Source organism: Malaclemys terrapin, chromosome 1 (genome assembly GCF_027887155.1).
Source record: "Malaclemys terrapin pileata isolate rMalTer1 chromosome 1, rMalTer1.hap1, whole genome shotgun sequence".
In the NCBI taxonomy this organism is placed as follows: domain Eukaryota; kingdom Metazoa; phylum Chordata; order Testudines; family Emydidae; genus Malaclemys; species Malaclemys terrapin.
The window spans coordinates 288223714-288249881 of NC_071505.1; positions in this window are offsets into that span (position 1 = coordinate 288223714).

Genomic DNA, 26168 nt, shown 5'->3' on the forward strand with positions numbered 1-26168 from the left:
CCTTTTCTGCAGAACTGCTGCCTAGCCATTTGGTCCCTAGTCTGTAGCAGTGCATGGGATTTTTCCATCCTAAGTACAGGACTCTGCACTTGTCCTTGTTGAACCTCATGAGATTTCTTTTGGCACATGTGACGTTGTGCAGTCTATATGGTTTTATAAAAACTTGATAATAAGTCAATATAATGTAACTGAGATGGTTTTAGAGAAAATACGGTAATAAGTGAATGTAACGTAACTGGGATATGCTTCATGCAAAAGGTCTCTTGTAAGGTATCATTACAAAGCTTATAATCTACTGAGTATGATCATCTGATTTGTATAAATGTACCACTCTTGTATCCAAAACTAGAAATATAAAATGTAACTCTGAGGGCCTATTGTAATTGTGTAAAGTGTGAACCATTAATGATGGTTTGAAATCTTGATGACTTCCATTGTCTGCAAATGGCTGTATTTACCTGTAAGTTTTCCTGTATATGTGTGTGCTGGCAAGTGAGTAATGAAGTCTTGCAGTGACATGTGATCATGTCACCTGAACTGGAATCCATCTTTAACCTGGTGCTTTTCCAGTGAGGTGGGGGTGGAAACCCAGAGAGACAAAGAGTTTCCGCCTTATGCAAAAGATATATAAAGGGGGGAAGAGAACAGAGAGGGGGAGAAGCCATCATGAAGAATCCCCTAGCTACCACCTGAGCTGCAACAAGAGCTTTACCAGGGGAAAGAATTGTGCCCAGGCCTGGAAGGTGTCCAGTCTGAGAAAAACTTACTGAAACATCTCTGAGGGTGAGATTATCTGTATTTAGTTTGATTAGGCATAGATTTGCGCATTTTATTTTATTTTGCTTGGTGACTTACTTTGTTCTGTCTGTTACTACTTTGAACCACTTAAATCCTACTGTCTGTATTTAATAAAATCACTTTTTATTTAGTAATTTACTCAGAGTATGTATTAATACCTGGGGGAGCAAACAACTGTGCATATCTCTCTATCAGTGTTATAGAGGGCAAACAATTTATGAGTTTGCCCTGCATAAGCTTTATACAGGGTAAAACAAATTTATCTGGGTTTAGACCCCACTGGGAGTTGGGCATCTAAGTGCTAAAAACAAGCACTCTACTGTGAGCTGTTTTCAGGTAAACTTGCAGCTTTGGGACAGGAGATTCAGACCCTGAATCTGTGTCTGGAGCCAGACGGGAGTGTCTGGCTCAGCAAGACAGGGTGCTGGAGTCCTAAGCTGGCAGGGAAAGCAGAAGCAGGGGTAGTCTTTGCACATCGGGTGGCAGCTCCCAAGGGGGTTTCTGTGATCCAACCCGTCACAGCACAATCCTCTAATTTTTCTAGGTTCCTCTGTATCCTTTCCCTACCCTCCAGTGTATCTACCAGTCCTCCCAATTTAGTTTCAGTTTAGTAGTTAGAATGAAAAGTGTTATATAGTGTCTGTCTTGAGTATTACTACAGCAATTGTCAAACATATTTTTATTTAACTAGATTCCTTTTTAAAGGCCTGGAAATGAGTGCCATGTACTTCAAGTCCTTTAAAGCAGTGGCTCTGAACTATTCCAGACAACTGTACCCCTTTCAAGAGATAATTTGTCATGCGTACCACCAACTTTCACCTAACTTAAAAACAATTTGCTTACAAAATCAGACATAAAAATACAAAAGTATCATGGCACACTATTACTGAAAAATTGCTTACTTTCTTATTTTTACAATATAATTATAAAATAAATCAGTTGGAATATAAATATTGTACTTACATTTCAGTGTATAGTATATAGGGCAGTACAAACAAGTCATTGTGTCTGTGAAATTTTAGTTTGTACTGACTTCGCTAGTATTTTTTCTGTATTAAAACTAGGTAAATATCTAGATGAGCTCATATACTCCCTGGAAGACCTCTGCATACCCCCAGGGGTACATGTACCTTGGATGAGAACCACTGCTTTAAAGCAACTAGATCCACAATCTTTTCTCACTGGTCAGAAAAAAAAGTTTCTGAAATCATATACAGTACTTGAGATGGGATTAACAGGGCACTCTCAGAGCCAATTAAAAAAGGTCAGAATTTTGTTATGAGTATGAGACAGGATTTTATGAGTTCCATGAAGGACCAGTGGGAAAATATAAGTCCATGAATCAACCATTAGGGCCAGAAGGGCATTTACCACATTATTTACTCTTTCCAACTGCAGAAGTCATTGGTGGATCTCTGCTCTTCCTATCTTTTTCTACTCCTTTATGATAAGCAAATGAAATAATATGCCAAAGTAGAAATAGCAGGTTGCATGAATAGAGGCGTGCTAACCAATATACTGCTATCATGGAGGTGGTGTTTTACCCATATAGCACTTGGCATTTTGGGATATCTTCCAGAACGGTTCATTGAAAGATTATTTGTTGTCATTCCTAATGTCAGTCTTCCTTCATAATAAGCTAAGTGCTTTTAGACTTACTGTTGCTTCTCTTCTATCCCAGCTCTGTCTCATTATTAGATTTTGTTTCCTCCTCCAAACTGTGTAGCATGTTATTTGCAATTAAATTACAAAACAAAACAAATTTCAGAGTAACAGCCGTGTTAGTCTGTATCCGCAAAAAGAAGTACTCCTAAAACAAAACAAAGCGATTCCACCTGCTACAAATTATTTAACTTTTGTTTACTGTATAAAAGCTCTTGGTCTAATTTTTCACAAGTGGCTAGTGATTTGGGGTGGCTTGTTTATAAGTGCTGAGTTTGAGACAACTTAAAGTAGCCTGATTTTCAAAATGTGCACCCACCCTCTAAAAAAGGGTCAAGTTGTGTATATGGCTACTTATTCCACCATTATCACCACTGCAGAATGTAATCAAGCAGTGGAAGTATTCTTTGATTACATAATATGTGAAATTTGATATATATCCTGATTAAAAATCTGTGATGTGGATAGAATTTCTATGGAACCGGGAATCAATTTAAATTCTCCGCCTCCCACTTGATTGTGCAATTTAAATTATTGATCCCATGCAAGATATTGGAGAGGCTGATCTAGGACTCAATTAATAAAGAATTAAGGGCGGGTAATGTAATTAATGCAAATCAACATGGGTTTATGAAAAATAGATCCTGTTCAATTCAGTTTAGTTAATGAGTCTCTTAACAAAATCAATCAATTTTTTCTATCTAACCTTTTTGCTCTTGATTTTATTTTATTTTCCAAACATAATTTTTTCAAACACAACTGAATACTGGGAGAAAAAGGGAGAGCATTGTGTTCATTAGAATTGTGTGTATAAATTCTCACCATAGCAAAAGAAAGTAAAAGGATCATATGTTCATAGATCTGTGAAAAAAACGCAAATTTCAGGAACCACTGTTGTTGTATAAGAACATTCTAAGGCCCTGATCTAAAGCATACTGAAGTCAATGGCAAAAGTCCCACTCATCTGAATGGGCTTAGGATCAAGATCAAGTGGACATTAATAATTTTGCACAGCTCTAAATCTAGATGTAGTTTGATGGCATCAGAAAATCCATCGGTAGCACATTGTCATGGATGCATTTCTTGTGGATGGCACATAGTTCTTGGTGTGGCAAAATGGGTTTCAGGTTTACCCCACATCCCGTTTTTGTTTCAAAGATGAAAAATATCCTTTGAAGGAACTGTGCAGGACTTTTTCCCAGTTTTTCATATGAGGGGTTGATTTTTGTTTTTGAGAGGATTTCCTAATAAGAGACACAAGTGGTCCTGCAGATTGATCAGTCCCACACTTCACTTTTGTTTTATTCTCTAGTAATATTTTCTACTTTTTTCTACCCTTTGGGGGGTTCAGACGTGTATTGCTTTTCCCCCCAGTATCTGCTGTTCAGATTTAGGGTTTAGATGAACATGGTATATTCTGGGGATTCAAAGAACAGCTGCTGCAAGAGGCATAACATGCATTGCAAACATCTGAACTCTTATGCCTCTAACACAGGGGTCGGCAACCTCTGACATGCAGCTCATCAGGGTAAGCCCTCTGGCGGGCCGGGCCAGTTTGTTTACCTGCCACATCAACAGGTTCAGCCGATTGCGGCTCCCACTGGCCACGGTTCGCCGTCCCAGGTCAATGGGGGCGGCGGGAAGCCGCGGCCAGCACATCCTTCGCCCGCGCCACTTCCCGCAGCCCCCATTGGCCTGTGACGGCGAACCGCAGCCAGTGGGAGCTGCGATCGGCCAAACCTGCAGACGCGACAGGTAAACAAACTGGCCCGGCCTGCCAGGGGGCTTACCCTGACGAGCCACGTGCCAGAGGTTGCCGACCCCTGTCCTAGACACAACTTTTCTTATCTTCTCAGGTCCAACTGAGGGGAAACCAAAAAACACATGGATAATTTTTCATTGTACACCATGGGTTTGATCCAAAGATGCTAATGGGATTTTTTTCCCCATTGACTTCAGTAGCCTTTGGATTACCACTGCCTCCCATATGCTTTCCATTTGAAAGGAGGGTTAGTATTGGAAGCTTTTGCTTTATATAGTTCTTTGAGCATGTGCAGGGTAGTTGGAAACCTGCTAATGGCCCCAGCAACATATAATATAACATCTGTGTTGAATCCAACTATGATTTTTCTTTTACGAAGGAGGAAGGTGTTTTTTTCTACTGAGGTGGTCGCACAGGCATTTGGATGCTATGTCTACTGAAAGAGAGTGCATTTGGGGGACTCTGTAAAGGGACTTGCCCCATATGTATATAAAAGTAAGAAAGGCAATTTAGATGTTAGGCCAATGCAGCAAACCATTTCAATTAGTACTGTTTCAATTTTTATGCTTTCAAATATCTCCTAAATAACAGTTTCCTTGGGCTGATTGAATCTACAAATATTGCTCTTTGTATCCAAACTGTGACTCCAATCTAGCCTGCAAAGACTTATGCATTGTACTTAATTTGAGCTGGTTTTGGATGATGGACAGAATAATTCCACAGTCCATTTATTGAAATGTTTCCTTTTGGACATGAGATAGGTACAAAATGAGTTTTTCTGGGCGTGTTGCCTTCATCATTAGGATAGTGCACAGCATAGACATAGTTCAAAGGTTGGCAACCTCTGGCACGTGGCTCACCAGGGTAAGCACCCTGGCGGGCTGGGCCAGGTTGTTTACCATCCCTCGCCTGCGCCACTTCCTGCAGCCCCCATTGGCCTGGGACGACGAACCACGGCCAGTGGGAGCTGCGATCAGCCAAACCTGCCGACGCAGAAAGTAAACAAACTGGCCCGGCCCGCCAGGGTGCTTACTCTGGTGAGCCGCATACCAGAGGTCGCCGACCCCTGCTCTAACAGCTTCTTCTTCTTGCAGTTTGTTTGATGGAAGAAGGAGATGGACCGAGTTTCCGTTGTTGTCACTGGCTGTTCAATAGCATGGCTATATCCAATGAGCGAAATTGTCACAACTACAAATAGACAAGGTGGGTGAGGTAAAATCTTTTATTGGACCAACTTTTGTTGATGAGAGAGACAAGTTGGTCCAATAAAAGATATTTCCTCATTCACCCCATCTCTTTAATATCCTGGGAGCAGCATGGCTATAACTTTGCATAAAACAACTACACATACTCAGTATTATAAATAGTAACTAGTTGTAAGGGCAATCATGATAAAATAGTGTCCCAAAGGTAAGTATTTACTGAGATTATGATAAAATGTCTGAAGACCAAGACTGAAGACATTATTTCACAAGAAAAGTAACAACTCTATCCTGGGAAAAATATTTTCGTTTGGTTACCTCTAGTTCTTGTGTTATGAGAAGTGGTAAAAAACACTTCCTTATCTACTTTTTCTACACCAATCATGATTTTATAGAGCTCTGTCATATCCCCCCAAGTCATGTCTTTTCCAAGCTGCAAAGTCTTAGTCTTATTAATCTCTCCCCATAACGAAGTCGTTCCATACCCCTAATCATTTTTGTTGCCTTTTTCTGAAGCTTTTCCAATTCCAATAGATCTTTATTGAGATGGGGCGACCACATCTGCACACAGTATTCAAGATGTGGGCGTACCATGCATTTATATAGAGGCAACATGATATTTTCTGTCCTTTATCTATCCCTTTCTTAATTATTCCCAGCATTCTCTTTGCTTTTTTGACTGTCACTGCACTTTGAGTGGATATTTTCAGAGAACTATTCACAGTGACTCCAAAATCTCTTTCTTGAGTGGTAACAGCTAATTTCAACCCCATCATTTTATATATATATATATATATATATAGTTGGGATTATGCTATCCACTGTGCATTACTTTGCTATTTATCAACATTAAATTTCATCTGACATTTTGTTGCCCAGTCACCCAGTTTTGAGAGATTCTTTTGTAGCGCTTCACAGTCTGCCTGGGTCTTAACTATCTTTAGTAATTTTGTATCATCTGCAAATTTTGCCACCTCACTCTTTATCCCTTTTTCCAGATCATTTGTGAATATGTTGAATAGGACTGGTACCAGAACAGACCCCTGCGGGAAACTACTATTTATCTCTCTCCATTCTGAAAACTGACCATTTATACCTACCCTTTGTTTCCTCTCTTTTAACCAGTTACCAATCCATGAGAGCACCTTCCCGCTTATCCCGTGGCAGCTTAGTTTGCATAAGAGCCTTTGGTGAGGGACTTTGTCAAAGGCTTCTTGAAAATCTAAGTATACTATAGCCACTGGATCCCCTTGGTCCGCGTGCTTGTTGATGACCTCAAAGAATTCCAGTAGATTGGTGAGGCATGATTTCCCTTTATTAAAACCATGTTGACTCTTCCTCAAGAAATTATGTTCATCCATATGTCTGACAATATTGTCCTTAATTATAGTTTCAACCAGTTTGCCCGGTACAGAAGTCAGGTTTACAGGCCTGTAATTGCCAGGATCACCTCTGGAGCCCTTTTTAAAAATTGGCATCACATTAGCTATCCTCCATTCATCTGGTACAGAAGCTGATTTAAATGATAGTAGTTCTGCAATTTCACATTTGAGTTCCTTCAGAACTCTTGGGTGAATAACATCTGGTCCTGGTGACTTATTGCTGTTTAATTTATCAATTTGTTCCAAAACCTCCTCTTAATGATACCTTGTAGTGAGTCGGTGTGGCTCCCCTCCTGCCCGGAAGAGGGAGCCCACGTGCAGGCACCAGAGTGGGTGGGACCACCACCGCCTGTCCCCGCCCCCTGGAAGTCAAGGGGCGGGACAGGAAGTATAAAGGCCGGCCGCCAGAGCTCAGTCGGCGGCCAGCCACCGGAGGGAGCAGACGTGCGGCCGGGAGCTCCCGGCCAGGAGACCGTTGAAGACCGAGGCCTGGACCCTAGCTGGCCTGAGCTACCCCGGGCCCACTACGAGGAGGAGCCGCCGGAGCCCGTTCACGCCCGCTACTGGGAGAATCCCTGGGAACCGCACCCCACTAACCCTGAGGGTGAGACTGGACCCGAACCCCTTCGCCCCTGCTGCTATCTAGAGGAGCCGCCTGAGGACCATTGGCCAGACTTCCCAGCAGAGCTACCAGACTTGCCGCCGAGCCCGGGCAGAGAGGAGCCCATGCAGGTGGACTGGCCCGATCCCGGCGCAACGAACGAGGTAGGCTTTGAGGGGGATCACGGAAGTAGCCTGGGGGTAGCCGACCCCGGTCCGGCTGCAACTGAGTGTGAGCCTATGTCAGTGTGTTGCGGTCTGGATACCCCACTGACCAGCAGCGGCAGCAACCGCTGTTAGGGCCCCGGGCTGGAACGCAGTGGAGTGGGTGGGCCTGCGTTCCCCCCTGCCACCCTCCGCACGGGTGGCAGGCTTCCCCCTCACCCAACGCTCGGCTACAGAAGCCTAGGCATACCCTATTTGAACTATTTGCTCGCTCAGCCCCTGCAACAAGGGCCTGAGCCTAACTGTGTTTGCCCCGCCCTGATCCAGGGCCGGGGCTTTGAACTATTTGCTCGCTCAGCCCCTGCAACAAGGGCCTGAGCCTAACTGTGTTTGCCCCGCCCTGATCCAGGGCCGGGGCTTTGAACTATTTGCTCGCTCAGCCCCTGCAAACAAGGGCCCGAGCTAACTGTGTTGCCCCGCCCTGATCCAGGGCCTGGGCTTTGAACTGTCTGCTCGCTCAGCCCCTGCAACCAAGGGCCTGAGCTAACTGTGTTTGCCCCGCCCTGATCCAGGGCCTGGGCTCTGAACTGTCTGCTCGCTCAGCCCCTGCAACCAAGGGCCTGAGCTAACTGTGTTTGCCCCGCCCTGATCCAGGGCCTGGGCTCTGAACTGTCTGCTCGCTCAGCCCCTGCAACCAAGGGCCTGAGCTAACTGTGTTTGCCCCGCCCTGATCCAGGGCCTGGGCTCTGAACTGTCTGCTCGCTCAGCCCCTGCAACCAAGGGCCTGAGCTAACTGTGTTGCCCCGCCCTGATCCAGGGCCTGGGCTCTGACTGCCTGCTCGCTCAGCCCCTGCAACCAAGGGCCTGAGCTAACTGTGTTTGCCCCGCCCTGATCCAGGGCCTGGGCTCTGATCTATTTGCTCGCTCAGCCCCTGCAGTCAAGGGTCTGAGCTTTAACTGTGGTTGCTCCGACTCGGCACTAAAGAGCCGGAGTTTCAGGACTAACTGACTGCTTGTTCCCACAGTAGTGAGTCGGTGTGGCTCCCCTCCTGTCCGGAAGGGTCGAGCCCCGGCTAGGACCTACTACATACCTCAATCTGGGACAGTTCCTCACATGTCTCTGCTCCCTAACTAGATGCCTAAAAATGTTTAATCAAGAGAATCGTCAACTGGAGAATTACTCACACAAGAGAAGGAAGACAGAATATTCTGGAAGTGAACCCCTGGCTAGGTAAATGGTCTATACTTGAGTGTTTTGGTATTGTGGGACATTCTATAGGGAGAGGGGCTATATAATTTTGATAGCCTTCACCTCAGTAGAAGGGGGACCACCCTCCTTGAAGACAGGCTGGCTAGAGTAATGGGGCAGGTGTTAAACTAACAGCAAAAGGGTAGGAAAAAAAGAAGAAAGATATGAACACTGAATTCAAGAAACAAGATAGTGAGAATGAAATTAATCAAGAAACCAAAGGACATGAAAAGAAGAAATTCTTGAATTGCCTATACACTAATGCTATGAGCCTGGGTAACAAACAAGAAGAACAGGAATCTTAGTGGACCTATTCTCAAATTGGAATGTCAAAATCAATTGTTATAAACCATTTAGGAAGCATTGAGTGGGAAAAGGGGTGGAAAGGGAAGGAGTGGAACTCTATGTCAAAAATGGCATAACTGGTTTACAAGTCACTGACAACTTGAAAGAAAATGATCTTGAACTCTTATGGATCAATGTAACAGATTGGTAACAGATAAAGCTCAGGATGGGGTATTAAATGATGTCTGCTACAGACAAGCCTACCACTAGAGAACAGGATGACCACCTCCTTACACAGGAAAAGAAAGCTGTTTGATCATGGGGGACTCCAATTTGAGTGACAGATGCTGGAGGTCTCTAGTTGCTAGTACTAAAACATCCTTGCAATTTCTAAACATTATAGTTGCCAATTTCCTAACTCAAAAAGTGTTCCAGACAGCAGAATTCTTTATTAGAACTTGTCTTAACAGATAAAGAGAAACTGAACACAGAACTAAACTTAATGGTAGATAATCATGACTTGATGACATTTATAATATGCAAGCAGAATGAAATCCATATCGGTAATATATATACTTGGTGCTTTAATAGGGCCAGTTGTACACAACTAAAAAACTATTATGGGCCAAAACAGTTGGAGGGAAAAAAGTAATCAGAAAAATGTGAATGATAATTGGGAATAATTTATGAATGCCTTACTAGAGGCCCCAAAAGCCACAATCCCACAACTGAGGAAGAAGGCTCTGTTGGTTAAAAAAACAACCTGGTTTAGTGGGGCAGTGAAGACAGCTATAAAAAAATAAAATGAAGTAAATATATAACAAATGGAAGAAAGGGGCAGTTGATAGTAATGCATATAAATCATTATTTAGGAAATATAGAAAATTGATAAGGAAAGCAAGGGGACAAAAAGACAATCAGAAGCTCTTTAAATATATTAGGAAGAAAAAACAATCCTAACAATGATATTGGCCCATTACTAGATGTAAATGGTAGAACTATAATTAATAATGCAGAAAAGGCAGAGGTGTTCAATATTTTTTTCTATTATGTGTTTGGGAATAAACCAGACACTATAGTCTCATCATATGATGATGATAAAGCTCTCCACTCCACTAATATTGTGGGAGGATGTTAAACAGAAGCTACTAATGTTAGACATTTTTGAATCAGCAAGGGTAGATATCTTACTGTCACCGTGCCCCAATGGGTCACAGTTGAGAATGCCAGATTCGGGACAAACTGCTGACAAATAGGGCAGACTCACCCCACACCGGTGGTTATTCTATCATTAGATTACGCCAAACAGTAACAAAAGTAAACTTCTGTCTCACCACATTGATTAAAAAGAAGTCAAAAATGCAGTCTGCTTGGGCATTCCAGCCCTTATCTCACCACCCAGACACCATACTTTGTGATGAGTGGTTACTGAAAACCAGTTTAATCAAACAAAGGGTTCTTCTGATCTCAAGAGATCAGCCACAGCTCCAGGTCAATATATCACTCAGATCTTACCCAATAATCAAGCTGCTGCCAACACTTTAGTAACTAAAAACTAAAGATTTATTAATAAAGAAAAGGAGAAGAGAGTTAACATGGTTAATAGGTCCTATACATACAATAATGACAATGTTCTTATATCAGGGTAATAGCAGTGATGTTATGGACTGCTGGCTTGTAAAGTCTTTGGTATTTCCAGAAGATGGGAAAGTCCTCAGTCCATAGCTGAATATGTTGATTTTAGTTGTAAATCCAAAATCCAGAGAATAAGAGGAGGAAAGAGGCAAAATGGTATTATTCCAGGGGGCTGTTTACCCTTTGCCATGTGCCTGGAAACTTTTCTATTTCAAACAAAGTTCACAGCCCATTCTGTGGAAAGTTACTGGCACAAAATGGAGTCCAGGGTCACACGAGCATATCACATATCATTACATGGCTTGATGACTCACAGGAGGCAGCCATTGGCCCCTGAGAGGCTTAGGCATCAGCAGGAAGAGATATCTGGGTGGAATGAGTTTCTTCTATGGCTAATTGTGAGATTGAAGTGCCCTTAATGGGGCAATCAAGCTTGAAAGGTCCATTCACAATGTGCTGGCTAGACTGGGTTAAACTACTTCATGGGTATTACCCCAGGAACAAACACAATGGTGATGCAGGTATATAGCCAATTTTCATAACTTCAGATACAAAATGATACTGCATATAAACAGGATAATCATACTTAGCAAAACATAACTTTTCCATTGACACCTTACATTACATGCTTTGTTCAAAATTTGTTGCAATTGTCTGACAGTGGCAATATCATTGATACAAATGGTCATACTTCAATCATACAGTGTCATACGTACATCCAAGAATTTCAAAAGAGCTGTCCGAGGAGCTTGTTTTTCCGTAAGCCTTGGAGCACTGAGAAATTCCAGAAGATTGGAAGAAAGCTAATGTTATGCCAAGTTTTCATGGGATGACCCAGGTAATTATAGGCCTATCAGCCTGATATCAACCCCAGGCAAGATAATGGAGAGGCTGACACAGGACTCAATTAATAAAGAATTAAAGGTGGGTAATATAATTAATGTAAATCAGCGTGTGTCCATGGAAAATAGATACTATTAAACTAAGTTGATTCCTTTTTTGATGAGATTACAAGTTTGGTTGATAAAGGTAATTGTGGTGATGTAATATACTTAGATTTCAATAAGGCATTTGACTTGATACCGTATAACAATTTAAAACTAATACTATACAAAATTAACATGGCACACTCTAAAGTGAATAAAAACTGGCTAGCCGATGGGTCTCAAAATGTAACTGTAAATGGGGAATAGTTTCCAGAGAGTCAGTTTCCAGTGGGATCCCACAGGGATTGGCTTTTGCCCTTTGCTATTTAACATTTTTATCAGTCATCTGGAACAAAAAATAAAATCCTCACTGATACAGTTTGCATATCCAAAAACCAGGGGAATACTAAATAATGAAGAGGACAGATATCTGTTTCAGAGCCATATGGCTTTCTTAGTAAATTGGTTGCCCTGGTGTGTTTGCTGCTGGAATACCATGTCCCATTCTGGTGTCTACAGTTCATGAGGGATGTTGGTAAATTGGAGAGGGTTCAGAGAAGAGCCCTGAAAATGATTAAAGGATTAGAAAACATATATTATAACAATAGACTCCAAGAGCTCAATCTATCTATTAAGCTTAACAAAGAGAAGGTTAAAGGGTGATTTGACTATAGTCAATAAGTACCTACATGGGGAACACTGTTTAGTAATGGGCTCCTCAATCTAACAGGGAAAGTTATAACACTATCCAGTGGGTGGAAGTTGAAGCTAGACAAATTCAGATGGGAAATAAGATGTACATTTTTGACAGTGGAACAATTCACCAAAGGTAATTGTGGATTCTCCATCACTGACAATTTCGAAACCAAGATTGGATCTTTTTTCTACAATATATGGTCTAGGAATTATTTTGGGGAATTTCTCTGGCCTTTACTGTACAGGAGTCAGACTAGATAATCACAATGGAACCCTCTGGCTTGGAATCTATTAAACCTATGATTTCCTTCACTTCACAGTCTCAAGAACCACATTTCTCTTAAACCCAGATCCTGTTCTTCTTACATTAAAACTATTTCATAGCATAGTCCAAGAGAGCTTGTCCTTCCCTTTGTTGTGCCTAGCAAGCTGATCTGTTCAAATTATACCCAGTGTTGTGGCTGCCTCATTAGGCAAAGAGCCTCAATGACTTTGGCAGGTCTCCACATACCCACAACAGATCATATTGCAGGAGTGGAGTCTTGGATAGGAAATTTCCTACATTAAATTAGCTGACTTGCTTTGGAGGCCTGACAGAGTTTGAGGATGACTGAATTGCCTGAGCTGCTCTTCAGCCCAATTTTTAAAAAAGCAGAAGCGTTAAAGCCAGGCAGAAAATGTAGGAGTAAAGAGAAAAGCTTTGGTACAGATTAAAATAGATTCCCCACAGGCTAGTGTAGATGCTTAAATAGTTATTAAGACTCCTTCATAACTCTTTAATTTTAGTGGACAGCAACAAAAGTTCAAATTAAAATGCAAAGATTGTCACTAAAGGGAGTGTGCTCACTAATGAGAAACAACTGCTAACGGTTCTAATGAACCACTATGTGGAATAAAATAAACAGTTTCTTAAAAAGAAAATAAAGTGAGAGAGAGAAGCAGTGGATCCTCCAACAGAGAGATCCCCATTCGGTTAGAGAACTTGCAGGAAGGGCTAATATTACACTACGCAAAGGCCCTGCGCATCCTCCTATCCCAGTAGATAAGTGAGGACAAAGAGGGCACAGGGCGAGAGCAATTGGGCATTGAAGAGAAGAGCAGAAGCAATCTACAGCTTTAGTTCAAGAATGGTGCTGTGACTATGAAACAGTTTTTGTAAATTTGTTCCTAACAGTTCCCATATGGGACATTCCTCCCCTACCAAATGTGTAAAACATGCTAACATCGTTATTTTAAAGCAGATACTCAACATTTCAATGATCAAAGTACATTTTAATTGCAGCAAGGCTAGAGTTTCCTTAAGAGATGCTGAACTGAAGCAGTGTTCTGAGGATACAGTAGGGAAGGGCAACAGTGCTGAGAAATCTATAAAGACAGAGATAAGTGTCAGCATCATGCATAGGAGCCATCTCGAGTCTTATCTTGTTAACTTATTTGTAACATTAGTATCCCAAATGTCCCCCCCACACACACACACACAGTGTTTACATTTCTTTCCAGAATAATTATATGAGCCTGTATCCATTAAAGTAAAGTAAAACTGTATCCATTAAAGTAAATTGAAGTCAATGGGACAACTCGTCTGTTTTAAGTCAGGCATGCTCTTAATTGTTTTACTGAATCATAGCCGTACTTTCTAATACTGAAAGCCTTCTTTAGATTGTTAGCAATTTTTAAAGGCTACTTTAAAATGCATTCAATTAGAAATAGTAACACACCTTAAACATACACATATTCACCATTCAAAAATGGATAATTGAGTCAGACTTTCTTTAAGAAAAAATCTCTCTCTGAGCTGACAATAAATCAAGGTCTTAGTAGAACAATTTAGCCAATGCAGATTTCAAAATTAAAGTAAATGTTGAAAATATTTTTTCCTTTGAAATGAAGTGAGTTGTTGGAAGATATAATTTCAGTTTTAATCTGTGTTTTAGGGAACAGTTGATCAGTTCTTGTGTTTTACCCATTAAATTATATTACATGGGTGCAGGCTCAGAGCTATGGAACTCAGTGAATCAATATGTTGCTTGTAAAAAGAAGCCCAACTTTCATGTTCAGGGCATAATTAGGTCTTTGACCCATCTGAAGATCACTTGAACCTGAACATTTTGACGACCGGTGCAGTGACATTTTGCTGCATTCAGCATAAGAAGAAACCAGCTAAGAACAGAGAGATAAAGAAATTTCAGGATTTTAAAAAAATAAATCTCACTAAACAAGTGATCTTGAAAGTTGTATATTTGATGATAGAAGGCATTAAGGGTATTCTACTTAATTGATCACATGCTCATTCAGCTTGTCTAGCTGCCACCTATCATGTAGCCAAATGGAAGGTTACTAGATGAGCCATTTAATACCCTTAATAACTTTCTGTTACAAGAATACAGCAGTGGCATGGTCCTGACACAGCTGGCACTGGTATGACACACAGGAATGTAGTTAGGAAAGTGAACTTTATATTCTGGCCTCAGTCACCTGACACAGGTCAGAGTTACAAAAGCAGGGCTGGCATTAGATTCGCTGGGGCCCCGGGCAGAAACTAAGGAGTGGGCCCCAACCCCACCAAAGCTGAACCCTGAGTCCTGCACGTGGGGCTGAAGTTAAATCACCGGCTGCCCGTAACTTAGTTTTGCAGGGCCCCCTGTTGCATGGGACCCTAGGCAATTGTCCTGCTAGCTATTCCCTAATGACTGCCCTGTACAAAAATTAATACTTATGTCATGTGATAAGGCTCAAACTCCGCTGATACCAACGGCTGGTGTTACATACAGGGGGTGAATGTGCTAAAGTGAAAGGTCCAGTTGTATGTGTGTGCGTGTGGTGGGGGTGTTTGTTGTTGGTTTTAGATCTTAGCCTTATGATATATAAATATCATCAATATACATGTTCTGTGTCTCTATTAGGGTTTGATTAAGCATGTTGGATAAAAAAAACTTACATCATTTCACCAACCCTAGCCCAACTTTTCAGAATGTTCCAATCTCAGTTATTTTATGAATATGTTAGCATGTCTTTGCACTTCCTGGCCTGATCTGCTTTCCCTTTTTTTCTCTAGTGAGTATCTAGTTGGCACATACAATAATTAAAAAGGCTCAGTGTCATCTAGGTAGGACCACATTTTTTTATTCTCTTTTGGTGAGGTTAATTACATGGGTCTTCTTCAAAGGGAGATATCACTATTGTCTTTAAGGTGTAAAGTAAAGTATGTACTGGCCTACTTTAATTTGCAGCTTCTTACTTCTCCCTGCTAGCTGATTTCTTCCTACACCTTTCCACTTCTGGAGCTGCATTGTGTGAAATATTCCAACACCCTTACATTTCCCTGTATTCAGAACCAGTGAAGAGAAATTCAAAGGTGATGTGTAAGGGGCGGGACAGGGTATACGTTTGTACATAGCAAGGTTCCAGAAGGTTCTAGTGCAAGAATTGGTTAGGGCCCAACTTCCTGATTCTGAAATCTGCCCCCCTCTAGATCCCCCACAATCCCAATCTAGCCCCCATCCCCCAGCTCTTGCCTAGCTTCCATCCAACTCTCTCATTATTCCCCTACACACCCACAGCTACTCCCAAGGTCCCTTTCACTCCTCTCCAGTTTTGATCTAGCCCCCCTCCCCCAGATCTCCTTCAATCATAGTCCAGCCTCCTTCAATCCAGCCCTCATCTTCCCCAGCTCTTTTAGTTCCCCGATCTACCCACCTAGCCCTGTTTCAAACACTCACGCATCCTACCCCAGTTCCCCCTCAATCCCCTCCAGCTCTGCTCCAACCGCCCCCACTCCTTCCATGCTCCCAGCTCTGATCCAGACCCCCAGCTCCACCCACTTGTATTCCAACCTCCTTCCCCCATTCCCAGATCTGATTTAGCCCTCCCACCTCAGCCTCCCACTCCCCTGCCCCATACAAAACATCCAATGATTTTATGGCGTGCTCCATCTCTAGATGGGGGGTTTGTCTCCCATCTCTGGGTCCCCTCACCATGCCTCCATGCATCTCCTGCTGCTGCAATCCCCCCACCCTGACAGACACACACACACCTTTTCCATGTGCCCTTTTCAGCTGCTCACACCCAGGGCAATTGGTCGCCCTGGCCAGCGGGTCCCCCAACCCCAGCCACTATCCTGACTCTGGGGTAGCGAGTGAGTCATGGTTTCCTAGGCAGCCTCTTTCTACTGCAGCACAACACAGCTCAGCTTCTCCTAGGCTGGTGATGACATGAACAGGAAAACGTGTGCTGCTAAATCCAAGTATCCTTCACTCTGGTTGGGTATCCATAACCTCAAGGGTCCTGGTGCAACTGGCTGCACCATTTGCACCACTGTGCAAGTTGTGTTATGAGTCTTACCAAGCAGGCAACAGGAATCTAGAGAAGGTGTAAAGTTAGTGTAACATATTCTTGGTGGAGGCAGAAGTTGTAGGTAACAGCAGTTTGCCTGGGACACTACAGAAAATAAGACAAAACATCAGGAATGTGGTTTAGCTAGGCCAAAAATTTATTAAGTAACATATCTGGGAACAATCTGTCAATAACTCATTCAGTGCAGGATAACTTTCCATTGTAATTTGTACCACCTGGTGGAGGGCTGCCATCAACCCTCCCACCATCCCAGCACCGTTTCTTGGACTCCATCGCCCTCCCTTCATACAAAGGGTAAGTGGATGAGAAAGAAATGGTGTCGTCTCACTGTATCTGACATTAAGAGTCCCAGTCCCATTCCCAGCCTTCTTTATGAGAGGTCTTCTGCTAATCCACTTCCAATTCCAGCTGATCAGGGAGCCAGATGCCTTCTTGATCAATGATTTGCGCTGCGCACCTGACAAGCTGAGATAAAATGAATTGGACAAACTAACCAACCCACTCCATCCCTAGGCTGCTGAGAGGAAAACACCCATTTTTTCCAGATCAATCTGGCAGGGAGGGGGACATTTTTTCCCAGTCCCCAAAAAGGTGACTATCATGAACCCACAGCAAGGCCCCCAAACCCTGTCCTACTCTAATTCCAAGGGTAAGGAAGGAGCTTTTCTTTCCCAGTGCAGAATGGCACCCTTGGATATGGAAGGAAGGTGTTATAAGCCCTCTCTTGGGGTGCATTGCAGCCAATAGTATTCTGTTTCACTTTTCTGTCCAGTCAGCCAGCCACAAAGACATCTCTTCCTTCAATCCCATGTAGGGTGAGGAGTGCTGCAATATTAAATGAAATGTGAGTTTTTCTTTCACCTGCTGGTCCAAGTCAACTCTGAGGCTGGGGGTGGGCATTAGGCATTAGGTGTTCTGGATCAACTCTGTATTTGGCCCCCAAAGCAACTAATTTTTACCTCAGAATTTGAGTTGAGGTAACAGTAATAACTTCATGTACCAAATAATTGTTTCCATAGTGCCTCAGAAATGGTCTCGTGTTTATCATTTTGAATCAGAAGCTCCAAAATGAGTCAGTATAAGGAACATTGCAATGAAGTTAATTAGGCTAGAGGTGAAATTGAAATTATTTGTATGGTGACCACTGTAAGACAGAAACAAAATAAGGGGAAAAAATAAGTAAATTGGACAATAGACTAGCCGCTTAAAATTGCTTAAAATCTAGTTGCTTAAAAATAAAAGAGCAAGAAAATCCGATCACTAATATTAAACTGACACATGGCAAATGTGTCAAAAAGCAGATATTAATATACATTTTTATTCTTAAGTGTCCCCAGAGCTGAGAGGCTTAAGTCAATTGCTATCTGATAAATCTATCCAAATTTTATGAACAAAGAGAATTTCTCAATCAAGAAATTATCAAAAAAGAAATCCTCAGAAACCATAAAGTACTTGCCAAAGGAAAAGTTGTAGGCCCTGAGTATTTTCTATTACAATTCTTTAAGATCACTGTAACAAACTCACTCCCTTTTGGACTTGAGATTAATTCATTTCACAGATCAAAATTAGAAGTTCACACTTTTTCAAAAATAGCTATTATTTGGGACACAATGATGAGGGACAGAGTTAAATCCTGTTTGATTTACTCATGTGAGAAGTTCCATTAACTTTGATAGGACTACAACTGTGAGTAAGCTAGCAGAAGTTGGCTCTTAATAATAGGCAGCATTTTGCTCACCTTACTTACATGAATTAGTTGCATTGAGCTCAGTGCTACTACTCAACGTTAGTAAGCTGAGGTGGATGTGGCCCATATCTCTCTAATCATCTCCCTAGAGATATCTTGTAAAATCATGTGGAGAAATTCCCTCCAATGTGATAAATATAGTGGTTTTCATTACAATCTTTACAAAGGATAATTGCAAATTGTTCAAGTTACTATAATAATATTCCCTGTACTGAGGATTTATCAAAGATTTGTGAATTTTGAAGAGAGAGGGGCCTTCATTAGACACTCACTGAAAGTAATTATTATTATATTATAATTACATTACAAATATTATAAATATAATAATTCCTTCTGTAAGAGAGCAAAGTTTGCTGGTCAGGATATATTAGCTCCAGGTACTGTAAAAGAAATATTTTGACAAACATTTTTTTTTTTAATTTTATTTAAAAATCTAAGAGAGACTCATGAGACTAAAGCAAGCAAAGGCTGATCAAAAATGTTGTAATATGGGTGTGACGCTCACAGACCAGGTCCCATCTCATGTCAAAGCCCCAGGTCAATTCACTTTGTGTATTAGTATAGATCATGTTAAATGTATAAAATATATTTGGTGTTTAAACTTCATGAAAACTAATGGGATGTTACATGAATTGTTTTCACTTATCAGTGTCCTGTTATAATGTAATAGCAAACATTTACATTGTGTGTACCCCTGTGAATAAATAACCCACCAAGCAAGGAAGAAGCCTGGTGGAATGCAAATTAAGAACTTTAACAGTAAAGAGCTAACTTCAAAAAAGATGGTCATTGTGTGTAATGATGAAAGATTAAAGATTCTAAATGCATTCCTCACTCTCTGTCATCAAAGGAAAAACTCACATGGGTAGTGACCCTATCAGCTTGTTTTCTGTGAGAAGAAGCTATAAGTATGGATTCAAGGAAAGATCCTGGATCTCTGGACTGTTTGGATTCTAAGAGAGCAGAATTACAGAACGAGAAGACTGAGATCCCTAGAGTTTCTCTGGATCGCGCTGAGAGACTTTTGGGAAACTGGCAGATTACTAAATCGCTGTTACCATTTGGAATTATAAACTGTGGCTCAGCTATACACATATTTTACCTGCTTTAACCTCTCAATAACTCTCATTCTTTTTCTTAGCTAATAAACTTTTAGTTAGTTTACTATAGAATTGGCTACCAGCGTTGACTTTGGAGTAAGATCTGGAGTACTAAGTGATCTGGGGAAAGTGACTTGTCTCTTGGGACTGGGAGCAACCTGATGTGGTGTGATTTTTGGTTGAAGTGACCTTTTATCAGAAAGTCCAGTTTGTCGGGGTGGCAAGATAGACTGGAGAGTCTGAGGGGACTGTCTGTTACTTCATGGTAAGACTGTTACAGTGATCCATGGGTTCACATTTGTTACTGGCTTGGTGAAATATAATCATAGATCATACCACCAGGGGTGTCTGCCCTGTTTTCTGACAGTTTGCCCAGAGGTAGGCACTCAGAGTTGTAAGCCACTCCAGACAGCGTGACAATGGGTCTTGTGCTTTTTCCCTCAATTTGCTGCCTTGTCAGAACTACTTGTGCCATTAATTAACTGCTTGATCTTAAACTTGCACATATTTCTTCCTTGTTTCAACTGTTCATTAATGGCACAAGTAGTTCTGACAAGGCAATGAAATGAGGGAAAAAGCATGAGACCCATATTACATCATTTTTGATCAAACACTGCTTGCATTAGTCTCGGGAATAGTCCTGTCAACGTCAATAGGATGCTCACATGAGTATAACAGTCAATGTTGGTATAAGTAAAGGGAATTCTGTAGTAATTATTTCCAGAAGCCTCAAACAGGATCAGTGCCCCTTTGTGCTAGGCTGTTGAACACCAGGCCCTAAAATAAGCCAAGACAACAGTATGATTAATATTATCTTGTACTGTTTTAAAAAAGAAACACTTGTTTCACAGATTATCTGGGTGTATTGATCTGAGAGAAAAATAGGGGCAATGAACAGATTCTCTATTGTCCTTCATCTTTACCAGGGGCGGCTCTATGTTTTTTGCCGCCGCAAGCACAGCAAGCAGGCAGCTTTCAGCAGTGTGCCTGTGGGAGGTCCGCTGGTCCCGCGGCTTTGGCGTCCCCGCCGCCAAATTGTCACTGAAACCACGGGACCGGCGGACCTCCCATAGGCGCGCCCCCTGCAGCTTGCCACCCCAGGCACGCGCTTGGTGCGCTGGTGCCTGGAGCCGCCCCTAATCTTTACACCTGTGTGGATATAAAACACTACTAAGCATGGACAGTTAGACCCTCTCCAGCTCCCAGTGATGAAATGGAGCAGGATGTAGCCCTTTATTAAGTTAAAAGAAAAACTAACAACCAATAAGCTTTTACATTTTTATTAGAATTTGCCCTGAGGCTATCATCAGTGTGTGTAGGTGTTACTTTATAACAGGTGTAAATAGGTTAGGAATCACCTGGATTGAGCACACACTGAAGTCTTCCCACGATAAACAACAGTACTTTTATTATCACTGCCAGATTAAGAGCAATATTATGGTTGTGGAACACTACTCAAAGAACCTACCCCAAGAGCAGATTCTTTTGTATTTGCCTCATTCTTACTAATTCTTCTCAATGAAGTTTGCCCAGAACTGTAACTCCATGTGTTTAAAAATTATCATTTGGGAGAAAAAATATGATATTTTTTCAAAGTAATAATTTTGTTTTTATTATATTTTTTTACCTTCTGGCTTTTAGTTTTTAGGACTGACATTTTCAAGCTTCCCTCTTTAATCAAGAGGGCTACAACTTAGATAAAATACATAAAGGACATGGCACATTCTGTAAGTAATATCAAATCAACCTCTTTATCTTAGAGCAAATGAGGCTTGTCCTTTGTCATCTGTTAGTGTTTTGAGATGTTTGCATTTTATAAAACTTCAAAACATTAGTCACACTCACGTTTTTTAAAATTGTTATGCTTAGAATCAGAGGTCTATTTACTTTTTTAAAACAGAGTCTGTAGGTAATTAAGAGGGTCTCTGTTCCATTTCCTATAGGATGATCAATGCCTTTTATAGTGAGAAATGTGATGAGCATTTATAGATATTAGAGTGTGCTGCCACATTTTTAAAGTGCTAAAATATACCATTAAAATGGGTGTGAGTCTTCCCCACAGAGTTAAGTCAGGAATGTGTGTGCAAAGTAGCTTAAAGCTCACCTTTGAATTCTTTTGATTCTGGCACTTCTCATTAACCCCCAGTTTGTTTCTTTGGATCCTTGAATCCTTCTCTCCCTCTCCATGCAGGGAGCTTCTGCTCCTGAAATCTGAGGGTCAATTTGCTTCCAAGAACCTGGGAAGAACACTTATTGTGTGGAAAGGATAGACGTTGCTGGGGAAAAAAATTGGGTCATGCTTATCCCACTTTGACTTCTCCCTTGTGGCTTGTCAGCCATGGGGAAAACTGTAACGTTGACCAGGTCTTGACTAGATCTTGCCTATGTGCACTGTGTCCTTCATGTTTTATTCCTGAGCTCATGGGACATAGGCTGTTATTTCACTCCTGCACTAAAGGGGAAGAGTTGACATCTCAGGTTCAACAGGTCATAGTGAACTACACAGCTCCAGCCAAGACCATAGTTGCCTAGATAACCATTTATTAATTGTATTTGGAGACAGTTCTTCTGATGGCACTATACAATATTGACAAGTTTAATGCAAGAAAAAGAGAAGATAAAGGGAAGGGCTGCATCCTGTGAAGAGAAAACAACCCCTTTGTCATTTTTTACAATTCAGGAGGGTAGTATAGACCTAGCCTATGTATTGTATCTTGAATATGAGGGAGAAAGGTTCAGCGTTTTGCACATGTGCTTGCTGTTAGGTAATACTTAATGAAAGTGACTTTATGAAATACCTCAACTTTGCTTCTGTTACAATAAAAGAATATGCTTGTTGCTATCAAAGACCATCGACCATATGGGAAAATGTGTTATATGCTCAAATGCATGTTTTTGTTATTCACTGATCTCCCCCGTCCCCTTGGACCTTACATAACATATACATGCACTAAACCTTAAGGATGTGCACAGGTCAAAATAGGAAAGAATTAGGAAGTTCCTACATTTATTTTCAAAGTAAAAAAAAAAACATTTTCAGTGAAGATTATCCAAAATGCTGTACTATATAACTGCCCTGAGGAAATGTAGCTAAATATAAATTATTCCATTACATCAAAGCTGTTTTGTTTTAGATGTGAGTGAAGGCCAGAAGGGGTTATATTATTTCTGCAGCTGCTAGGACATCACCAAAAGCAGAAGTAAATTATGTTGGCAAACTGTGGATTAGGGATGGGTGAACCAGTTTGAGAAAACAATGTGAATCCACCCTGAAGAAAGAAGCCCTAGATATAGTTTATTGAGGCTGCAATATTTAGAGAGCAGCTGTATGCATGTGTATCTTTACACAGCCTACTTTCTAGCAAAACTGGAATCTGGTTTCTTCCCCAATGGGGGAAAGGAACAAAATGTGTTTAATTAATTTGTTAATTAATGCTTCTTATTGTCAGTATCATATTCATAGTCATGTATCGTCTTATACCATTGCTTTTCTCTAAGGAAAAAAATAAGGAAATCTGTTGGGACTACTGGAATGAAACTCTAATAAATATTATTCTGAGGACACTATTATTTAAAAAAAGGAAAATGAATGAAGCTGTCCTAGTTGAGAAGTTCTCGTCTGAGTTCACCTGGGGGAAATAATTATGTACAGTACTATACTCACAGTATTGTAATCTGGGCAGGCTGAGCATTGTAGACATGGAGAACATGGTGGATATTCATGGTACCGTGAGAGATGGTGGAGCTAGAGACACTAAGGGACCCACATACTTTATCTCCATCTTTGCTATCACGTGACCATGAGCTGGAGGGCTTTTTTTCCCCCATGACCATCTTAAGCTCTGTGAAATACTGTACTGATCTTTATTGTCCCAACAGCAGATCTATAACTCTGACTAAATTGTTGTGCTATTTTCACCATTTGTGGGCCTTCCTTCATTATGTCCATGCTTTAATGCAATGCTAGATTTATTAGGTCAATATTTATCCAGGGTCAGGCCAACTTCTGTCTGCTCTAAGGCAGAAAAATTTTACTAGCACACTTAAATGTTGGATTAGGAAAACAATCTTACTTTGTGCTTTGTTTGAACTGCTAATTTACAGACCAATTAGGCCTAAAAAGATGCGCTTTTTGATGTTTAGAAAGTGAAAAAATTGCAGAAACATATGTCATCTTTCTTATGCACTCTTTTGTGTTTGTATTCCTTTTACAGTCATTACTATTCCAGCAGTATTTTTATGGCTAATTATAATGTGTATTTACTGGGCTTGATTCGACACTGAATTACTCCAGTTTTTGCTGATGTAAGAGCACTGACTTAAATGAAATTACAGCTGCACAAAACTAGAGTAACTCTAGTGAATCAGGCACAGCTGTTCATAACAGCTTTCATCTGAGTATCACCAAAGTGCTCTACAAACATAAAGTAAACAAGTAGCTTTAAACAGATTTTACAGATGGATAAACTAAGGCACACATAGGTTAAGTGATGCACTAACGTAACAAAGAAAATTATTACTGTTAGAACTTTGAAAAGAACAACAAAACTTGACTAGACTATGGTTCCCTGCTCTACCATCTGGCCACAGGATTTATATATATAAAATAAAAAGCTAGACTAAAGGGTAATTTTCCTTTGTACTAACCACTCACTGTATGGCTGCCATAACCCTAATTTGACTGGCCTTCATAAGTGCACTGAAAGGTCTACACCCAGACTCTGAAAGAATGACTAACTGGGGCTTACCCTGGTGCTGGATTCCAGTTGAAATGTTTCATAATATATAGTGAACCAAAACTTTAAAGTAAATTATATATTTTATCATATGGCTGGGAAAATTATTATTAAAATAGCAATGTATTAATTTTATAATGAATGCGAGTTTAACAGGTTTGATTTATGGACACAGAGAGGTTTTAGTGCAACCTTGGAATCTCTTCTGCATAACAAAAAGGGGAAAACTTGGATAAAGCTTCGTCATCCTGAGCTCTATTTTAGTGTGGTTTCGTTTTTTTCCCACCTATAACATCTGCTTTTCCCAATTGTACCTTCAGGCTTTATGGTAATTTATTTATACAACAGCACTGGGGCAATACCACTGCAATCTATTCACAGAACATCACTGTGGATAGGTAAAAAAGATTAATTTAGTTCTCCTTTGAGACACTGGGAGACAGAAAAAATGAAGTACATTGTTACACAGTCCCCCTTTATGGGCATTCATTTTAAAGAATTACAGAAACTCTCTATAGAGATCTATGGGGGAAAAAAAACCCTTTATGGATATCTATGGAGTCTATAGAGATTACTGTGAAACATATTAGATTCTATACAAATCTTGTGAAGTTAGAAACTGGCAATATATGCCTCCTCCATTTGTCTTTCCCCAATTCTACCTCTTCTTTGTGTCCTGTCCCCTTTCCCCTTGCTCATGCATATAGGCCATTTTTTAAAATAGGGATTGAGAGAAAGATCTGACCAGATTACTAAGACTCAAGAATCCAGCCTACGAGTCAACTTCTGATCCACCCTGCTCTGAGGTCATAGAACCCTATTTGTATCTTTGGAGTGGACTTAATCAGTAGTAGCTGCCTACCACTTATGCATCTGCCAAATCCTTCCTCCTTCTGCTGGGCGGAGTTCCTCAGTCCACCACTTACCACTGTCTGACTTGTTATGCATACTAATACATAGTCATTAAAGCACTGGAGGTTGAGAACAGAGGAGGTGGTGCAACCCTGATGGGCAAACTGTGCTGGGGGTTGGTGCATTTTTCCCCAGTTAAATGAGATGATGGGTTCACAGCCAAGGTGTAAATTTTGATCTGACAGCTCTCAAAGGGATATTTACTACAGGCCCATCAGGGAAAATATTGCTCCTACATATCCTGATCAGAGGGCAGCACTACTGGGTAAGCAGGGTCCAGCATTCGTTCCTTTGTGATCATTGGCTAAGATCCATATCTGTTGTATCTCTTAGCAACTTTATGTTGTTAAAAAGGTAGGTGAGCATTGATATCCGTATTTGACTGGGAAACTAAGACAGAAAAAGTGAAGTGCATAGCATGCAAGTCACGGGAAGTGATAGTACTGCTCTACTCTGAGCTAGTTAGGCCTCATCTGGAGTATTGTGTCCAATTTTGATCACCAATGTATAGAAAGGATGTAGAGAAACTGTAAAGGATCCAGAGGCAAGGGACAAAGATGATCAGAGGGATGGAATGCAAGCCATATGAGCAAAGGCTGAAAGATGTGAGTATGTTTAGTTTGGAAAAGGTGATTAAGGGGGGACATGATAGCAGACTTCAAATACTTAAAAGGATGCTATAGGCAGGGCCGGCTCCCGTGTTTTTGGCACCTCAAGTGGCAAAAAAAAAAAAAAAAAATCTGCAATCAGCGGCACTTAGCTCTACTGCCACCGCTTCATTCTTCGGCGACAATTCGGCGGCAGGTCCTTCCCTCCGAGAGGGACTGAGGGACCCGCCGCCGAATTGCCGCCGGTGAAGACCCGAACATGCCGCCCCTTTACGTTGGCCGCCCCAGGCACCTGCTTGCTGCACTGGGCCTGGAGCCAGCCCTGGCTGTAGGAAAGATGGAGGAAAAAA